Here is an 8,994-nt window from a genome sequence, read left to right as displayed (position 1 = left end):
GAGAATTTACATTTTCTCCTACTATTTGTTGTTTTAATTAATTGTCGCCTGTGTTCTTGCATTAATTCCTCTCTTAATTTTAATGACAGTATAGTACTATGATATTACAACAAAGAACTCATATTTGGCTCCCTGTTTAATTAGGAAGAGAATGGTCCTAAAATCCTTTGGATAGTGTTGTTATTGAATTTTTTACCAAACTACTAAAATGTACAAAGCGCATGATTGGAGCCATTGTAGCTGTGATCTTAAGCTTAATTGCTACTACCACTGTTGCTGCCATGTCTGGAATTGCCTTACACACTTCCTTACAAATTAGCACTTTGTGGAAGAATGGCACCGGGATTCCCATGAATTGTGGGTCTCCCATGTAGAAATTGATGCTCTATTACAAACAGAGATTAATATTCTTCAACAGACAGTGGGATGGTTAGGACACAAGTTATTGGTTGTGGAAAAACAGTTATTGTTAAAATGTAATTGGAATTTTACTACCTTTTGCATTACTAATGTAAAATATAATAAATCTATACATGATTAGAATGTAATACAGCAGTATTTATCTGGAAATTCTACTGATGCTCAATTGATTCCTCAGTTACAATTTAATGTACGTGAGAATTTTGGTAAACAATTCACAAATGATGATGCTTCTAATATTGCTGATGCACTTATTAAACAATTGGAATGGTTGGATCTGAAAGAAATACTACAAAGCATTTCACATATTGCTAGTGGTATGGAAATTATGATTGTTATTATTTTGTTTGCACTTGTACTGTTATATATGATTTTTATGAAACCAATGCAAACATCTATGATAACTCTGTGGAAAGTTTACTTTTAAAACAAAAGAAAAAAGAAGGAAATTGTGAAGACTCAGGGTCTATGTTGAAGGGGCAGAATGATGCAGGCTCCGGCCTCAGGATTATCTGAAGACCGAGCTTGAGTATTAGGAAGCTCTTGGCATGCCGGGCTAGAGAGGGAAAATGTTCTCTCTTCCTATCTCAAAACACATGTCACAGACTCCTGGGAGCTGAGGAAGTAGCTCTTTTTCTTGCTTAATCATAGATGAACAGCTAGTCAAGCATTTTCCTGACTCGTTTGAGCTTGCACTAAAATAGTTTAGATAATAATATACCAAGACATTGTCTCATAGGTCAAGTAAAAATGTACTTGTTGAAATTTTTGTGTCAATGTCTTCTGACCAAATTTTGGCAAAGATCATGCTTGCTTGTCGTTAAATACCACTAACAATAAAGCACAGCATGTAGTGGCAATTGCTGTTTGCACTCTGCATCCCCAGTGTCCTGGTGATTTTGTTACCCTTACCCAGGGACCCCAATGCACTAGACATTGGCAAAGGCCCACCCAGGCAGGAAGGTTCTCTAGTTTCTTATCTCCAATAAAGTTCTTAGGAAAAGCCAGACACAAGTGAGCTGAGGTTGAAGTGGTAGGGCATGGGCCTTGAGCATAAACAGGCTCAGAGACAGTGTCCAGTCCCCGAATTCAAGCCCTAGGACAAACAAATAAAACAAAAACGAAAATAAAACAAATCCCAAACCTAGCATTTTTCTCACTGTATACAGAGGCACGTAATTAAGGAAATTGCTTCCTGTCTTACATACAGGTAGAAGAAAGAAGGTGTCACACAATTATTCTCTTCATACCATGTTATACCAAAGCCTCAAAAAATCGCCCTTTTTCTAAATTATAAATTAATATCATCCATTTTTTGCCAACTCTGTCTACATTATTCACATTATCATTCACATTATCATTTTATACATGAAGTTTTGGTATTATCTACTAACTGAGTTCTAATTATAACTCTCATGAAAGAATATTCTAGGCAAAGAGCATGCAAGAAACATTTGTAAATTTGTCGATTAAACCCTCGACTTAAAAAGGATTTTGTAGTATCTGATAGAATATGAAATTACAAACAAACCAAAACATTTATTTTAAATCTAAACTCTAATTTAGCAAGATCTACATAGTGCTACATTAGATTAACTTTGCTATTTTTCCAAGCTTAAGCTTTTGTAATCCTTCTTCCTTTCCTTGGAATCTATCAGAATGATGATCACTTACTTTTTCACATTTTGGATGGGAATCATGAGCCATTTTGCATCTAAGAATGTTCATGAATGAAGAGAACATTTCAAACACAACTGAGGATTATATATGAGTTGGATTTCAATAGGAAACATGACTTCTCAAACATAATGACAAAATTAGCCCAAACTTACAACTTTGTATTCATTTCTTGTTTGGTTTGTTTTATTAAGACAAAATTATAATACCTGGTCCAGGGAAGGTATCACTGTGTAATTCCACTATCTAATCTCCTGTCTTAGTCTGAGTGCTAGAATTCTAGCCTTATATCACATTGCCCCTCCATCGTTTCTTGGTTTATTTAATCTAGATACAGACTAGCAATTCTGAATTTCTCCAGTAATATTATCCACTATACTGCTCAGAGTGTTCTTGTACTGTTTTCAAAGACGTTCTAACATTTGACACAGGATATGAACATTTTCAGATGCACCTGAAGGAGTCTCTGATTCATTCCTCCATGGACCTGATGACATTAATAATGATTACTTGACTCTATTACTATCTCTGGTCTCTATCTATGTAATATCCTTAAACTTTTTGAAGAAGGTTCACTTGAGGACTTTCTAACATTAAAAATTGCAATATCTAGTATAGGTATGAGTCAAGCGGAAAAGGTCAGATAATGTGATGTTAGGAAAATGAACCCTTAAATATGTATTTTAATGTTTTCGTTCCTTTCATGCATGTGTTTCTAACGCATTTATAAGATTATTTCTTTGTTGCTTTGTATGTCCCTCCCCCACAGTGTAACCCCCGCTTTCACTATATTTGATGTCAGTATAACATGTGGAGGAGATGGGGACAAACAAGTCGTTTAAGGATTCAGGTGGACCTGTTGCAACAATGAGAAGTACAAAATGTCATGTCAAAACCAACTTTACAATGTCGGTGTGGGGGGGGAGGGGGGTATAATTGGGTGGGGGGAGGGGGGAGGCTGGGAAGGGAGGTGAAGGGTAAACAAAGGAGGAGGCTGCAATGCTTGGTAAGAAATGTATGCATTATCCTGCCCATGTAATTGTAGCCCCTCTGTACAGTATGTTCTCAAATAAAATAAAATTAAATTTAAAAAAATTATCATTTGATTCTAGTCTTACTCGGGACATATTTTCTATTGTTTTCTAAATTTTTCCACATATTCTGAGAGTTGCTTAATATGTGTATTTGTGTGTGCACATATAAGTGTCTCTGTATATATGTGTATGATTGTATGTATATATGCAAAAGCCTCAAAATCTTATTCAGCAATCTTGTTCATGACTGGTATTCCAATACTTGAGCCATTCTTCCAATCCAGCATTTGTTTGGTTAATTATAGTTTCTCAAAGACTGTTCTGCCCAGGCTGGATGCAAACTGAACTTCCCAGACACCTTTACATTCTTAGGTTTTATTTCTCCAGGAGTACCAACTTTTAAATTACAAACATTTTCGTGAGTGTAAAGGCTAAGCTGTAGCCTAGATTTTTAACTTAAGAATTCATATAAAGATACATGAGCATGCACATTATATATGCTGTGTGTACACTGTTAGAAGTGTGATCCTAAGCTGGATGATGGTGAGATCTTCAGATAGGGTTCAAAGTCAGGCCGGGCAGGAAAGTCCCGGAGACTCTTTTTCCAATTAACTACAAGAAAACTGAAAGTGGCACTGTGGCTCAAGTATAGAATATTAGCCTTGAGCTGAATAGCAGAGGGACAGCTCCCAGGACCAGTGTTCAATTGCCAAGACCACCACCAACAAAAAATACATAAGTAAAGGAAAGAAAATAAATGTGATCTTATCCACCAGTTCATGGCTAGTATAATCCCTGCTCTCTCAGGATGGACTTTTTTTTTCCAATTAAGTCCATGCTCTTATATCTGAGTTGCATTGGAAAGAGAATTATGCTTCCATTCTACTGTCTACAAAGTTGCGTTATTAGCAAGCGTGATTTAGAAAGGGAGTGGCCTCATACTTCCTGTTCCACATACGTGTAATGCTTTCTCTATATCACTCTCAAATCTACATACTGGACATGGCTTTATTGTTTCAACGTGGTATTATTTGTAGAATCTTCTATAGTGCATTGAACCCTTATACTTAAACACAAAACTTCTCTTTCTCCTATTATTGCTATTGTTTCCTTACTGTTATCTCATGAACAGTTGGGAAATAATGCGCAGCACATACATTCACAAAAAAATGATCTGAGAACCTTCTTCCCATTTAAAATTCACCTTAATTTATAGAGAACTTACAAAGTTTGAACTCAATATACTCATGGAAAATGTATTTAAAAGCAATATAATTTTCATATTTTCTCTTTACTAAGCTGTCTCTAAAACACGTGTAACCTCAGATCAGGGTGTCCTTGTGTTATTTCGGTGAAGCAAGAAAACATTCATTATACCTCAGGCAGCACCGTAGATTGTTCCTGGAAGTAACTGCTACTGGATGTGGAAACTGATCCCAGGAGAGGAATGGAACATAGAGGATTGACAAAGTTCAAGTTAACTTGTGCTTTCCTTTTTACTGTACAAGAAAATCCCAAGGCTTGAAGGAAACTCTGTCTCCGACTTTTTCGTGTGTGTTTTTACTCATATATAACTTTTCTGTAAACTTCTAATTGAGAATATTACAAAAAGAAATAAAGTGCCATTTTAAGGCCAGCATAGAACAAAAAGAAATAACGTTGTTTTAAACATGTTCTACTGCAGGGACTGGGAAGTTGCCTTAGTGGTAGAGCGCTTGCCTTGCATGCATGAGGCCCAGGTTCGATTCGTCAGCACTATATAAGCAAAAATTAAGCCAGAAGTGGTGCTGTGGCTCAAGTTGTAGAGCGCTAACCTTGAATTGAAGAGCTGAGTGACAGCGCTCAGGCCCAGAGTTCAGGCCCACGACTGGACCCCCCCAAAAACTGTTCTACTGCTAAGAAACAAAGACATGGAGGTTGTAAAGTCTCTTGTCGCTGGTATTTTCACCCCTGAGATGATTCTCTTGTTTCAGCACTCAGTTATCAATTCCTTTAGTTTGGTCCGGAATTCTCCATAGCAATAAGGATTTCAAAAAAGCATCCAGTGAGTATGATCAGCAAAAGGAACCTCTTCTCAGACCAGTACTCCTTTAAGGAAATATTTGTTTTTTTTTGGTTTGCTTGTTTTTTTATTTTGTGTTGGTTATGGGGCTTGAACTCATAGGCTGGATCCTGTCCCTGAACAGTTTTGTTTCCTGCTAACCTGCCCCCAAAGCTAGTACTCTACTGCTTGAACCAAAAATCCACTTGTGGCTTTTTTTTGCTGTGTAATTACAGATAAGAGTTTGACAGACTATCCTGCCAGGGTTGGATTCGAACTAAGCTAGTAAGAAAGCCAAGCGACATCAACTTTATAGACGTCTCTCTTCAAAGAAGAAATATTAGATGTTTATTGTAAAGCTAATATTTGACATTTTTTTCTTTTTTTTATTGTGAGAATACCTTACAGAGCAGTTACAATTAAACGGGCAAGATAACGTGTACATTTCTTATCACGCATTGTTGCCTCTTCTTTTTTTCCCCTTCCCAGCCCTTTCCATACTCCCCCTCTCTCCCCATACTATCCTCCCCCCCAACAAAGTTGTAAAGGTCGTTTTTTGACATAAGGACTTGTACATCTCATTGTTGTAATGGGTCCACCTGTATCCCTAAACGATTTGTTTTTAGAGAATATGTCCAGCACAGATTCCATAACATAACTCACCAAATGTAGGTGCACTGAATCATTTTGGAATTAATTTTTTTGCTTGGGAAGATTATTGATCTTGTCATTCCTTCTGGGGAAACTTAAAGTCATATTTTGCCTTTTTGTTGGTTGTGGGGTTTGAATTCTGATCCTGGGCACTGTCCCTCCGCTCTTCAGTTCAAGTTGAGCACACTAACACTTTAGCTACAGCACCACTTCCGGGTTTCTGGTGGTTAATTGAAGATTAGTGTCTCATGGGCTTTCCTGACAAGGCTGGCTTTGAACCACAATCCTCTGGTCTCAACCTCCTGAGTAACTATGATTACAGGTGTAAACCACCAGCACCCATTTCATATTTGCATTTAAGTGCACGGAATGACACTGTGTAAACAAAGAATGAAAATTTTAACCAAATGATGACATTGCAGCTTTTCATAAAAATTGAGGTAGCAGTAAATATGTCGTCCTTTTCCATTTTGTTACATTAATGACTCATGAGCTATGGGACCCTTACATTAGCATCCTGTGACATCTGTATAGGTGTATTTAGTATCAGGAAATGTTCATAGAGAAATATAGAAAGACTGAGATTTTTAGAAAAAAAAGGAGATAAGGTATGAAAGAACAGCATAGAAGGAGATACATTTAGGGAGTTCCGAGAAGATGACAGAGGAGAAGCTGGAGGCAAAACAAGCTCTCCCATAGAAAGCAGTTTTAGAGTTCCAGTGAACAGTCCTAAGCCAGAGAATCACACCAAGTGTGCCATCACAGGACAGAGAGTTAGGCCAGAGAGGGAAATCCAGGCAAGGAGACAGATCTGAGCTCTTGCCAGCAGCTGCTGCTGCGACGGCAGCATTGGCACGGACAGTGGCGGTACCCCCATACCAGCAACAGAGAGAGTCTGGGGACGAAAGAGCCAGACGCAGCAAGTGAGCGGATTCAACTCAACACCAGCAAGAACCGACAAGGAGCAGACATCTTCATCCTGCAGTTCGCAGACCAGACACGGCCCAGGAAGCAAGAAGGCGATAGTAGAAGTCTGACGCCCTCACTCCTTCTCAGGGAGCAGAGGATTGAAGGCCACTCCTCCCCCCCCCCCCAGTACCAGAGATCTTCATCTTGGATACCGACAAAGCTTGGCGGAGCTGCTAACTCCAACTCAGGCCTTGGAATAAAACTAGCTTCATTTAGCAGGTCACAAGAACTTAAAGGCGTGACCTGCCAGACTCAGATCTACCCAGGGAAAAGTCACCCAGTTCGGGCACCAGACATAGGGGTGTCTTTCTTCATCGTGTAATCAGAGCCAGAGGCTGCCCCTCCTTTTAGCAGCTTCAACATCAGTTAACATAAACCCTGAGAGTGGCTCAAGGCTGGGCTCTGTGAGTTTCTCACAAACTAGTCCCTGGGAAAAGCTACTGTTTGCTGAAAAGCCTCAAGTTTACAAAGAACCTAGCCTCATCACAGCATCTCCAAATTTGAGGAAAAAACCGTCTCCCTCTTTTGTGATACTCAAAGCACACCCTGCTCCCATTGAACTAACTTGGGAGGAGGATCGAAAAATCCTGGGTAAAGCAGAGTATTTTTCTGCCTGTCCAAACAAACTGACTTAAGAAACCAACCAAGCCACAGGACCACAAGCAGATCAGAGACTCCAACCAGAGGCTTATTACAGACAGAAGGGAGATAACGGATTTTTCCCAATGCTCCTAAAAAAATCAAAGAATTTTTTTTCATCTTCTTTTTTTTTATACCTTTAACGAAAAAAATTATTTTTCTTTTCTAAAACTTTTTTAATCTTTAATTTTTACCTTTTTGAAAAAACTTATTTTCTTGTAACTTTTTTCACCCTTCTAATCTTTAGTTTAGTTATACATGCGTGTGTGCATTTTTCTTTCTTTCATTTTTCTTCTTTTTATTTTTTTTAATTTTTTTAATTTTAATTTTAATTTTTTGTGAACATACTGTACAGAGGGGTTACAACTACATGGGCAAGATAATGAGTATATTTCCTATCAAGCATTGCAGCCTCCTCCTTTTTTACCCCTCACATCCCTTCCCAGCCTCCCCCGCCCTCCCACCCTATCCCCCCACACTCCGCACTAAAGTTGTAAAGTTCGTTTTTAACATGACAACTTGTACTTCTCATAGATGCATCGGGTCCACCTGTATCCTTAAACGACTTGTTTTTCCACATGTCCTCCACAAATTATACCGACATCAAATATAGTGAAAGCAGGGGTTATACTGTGGGGGAGGGAAAGAAAGAATGACCTTTCCCCATTTGTTAGGAAATGGAATGGCTTGGAAAAAATTATATTAAGTGAAGTAAGCCAAGCCCAAAGAAACATAGGTCCCATGGTTTCCCTTATTTGCAATATCTAGTATATGTATGAGTCAAGCAGGAAAGGTCAGAAAATGTGATGTTAGGAAAATGAATCCTTAGATATGTATTTAAATGTTTGTTTTTCTTTCATGCATTTGTTTCTAACTCATTTATAAGTTTATTTCTTTGTAGCTTTCTTTTTTTTTCTTCTTTATAAAAATTTTCTTTTTGCTTTTTGCTTAGCTCTACTGAACTTCTGATCTTTTTTTTTTCTTCCTTATCCTTCCTACATTTTCCTCAATTTTGTTTTTTATGGGACTTAATTGTTGTTCTGCACATCCTCAGATATACCCGTAGTTGATTATTAGACCCTATCCCCCATTGTGTACACATTTAATCCACAAATTTATTACTCAATTCAAAACTTTTGAGACTTAAATTCCTTAATAGCAATACTACCTCTTTATACCTATACAACATTTTAAGTATTTTTATTTTTAAGTTTTTCACATCTCCTATATATCCCTCCCCTTCTCTCAATATATTCACGTTCTTTGAATAGTTTGCTCTCAATCTGCATATTATTAATTTATATTTTTCTATTTTTTCTGGTCTCTTTTTCTCCCTTTCTCTTTCTTCTTGTTTTCTCTCTCTCTACTTCCATCCTATCCAACCTAATTCCTGCTTTGAGACTAGGACTTAGTTAAGTTAACTCTCCCTGTACCTTCCCACATCACTCTATTCATATTTTTTACCCACATCTCTCCTTAACCTTAATAATTTCTGGTTTACCAAATTCTTCTTTGCGGTTTGTAGCCCATTAATATAGAGTCGTTTGATGTTGAATAGAGGTA

Source organism: Dipodomys merriami, unplaced genomic scaffold (genome assembly GCF_024711535.1).
Source record: "Dipodomys merriami isolate MVZ:Mamm:240054 unplaced genomic scaffold, mDipMer1.0.p SCAF_614, whole genome shotgun sequence".
Classification (NCBI taxonomy): domain Eukaryota; kingdom Metazoa; phylum Chordata; class Mammalia; order Rodentia; family Heteromyidae; genus Dipodomys; species Dipodomys merriami.
This window is presented reverse-complemented; position numbering follows the sequence as displayed.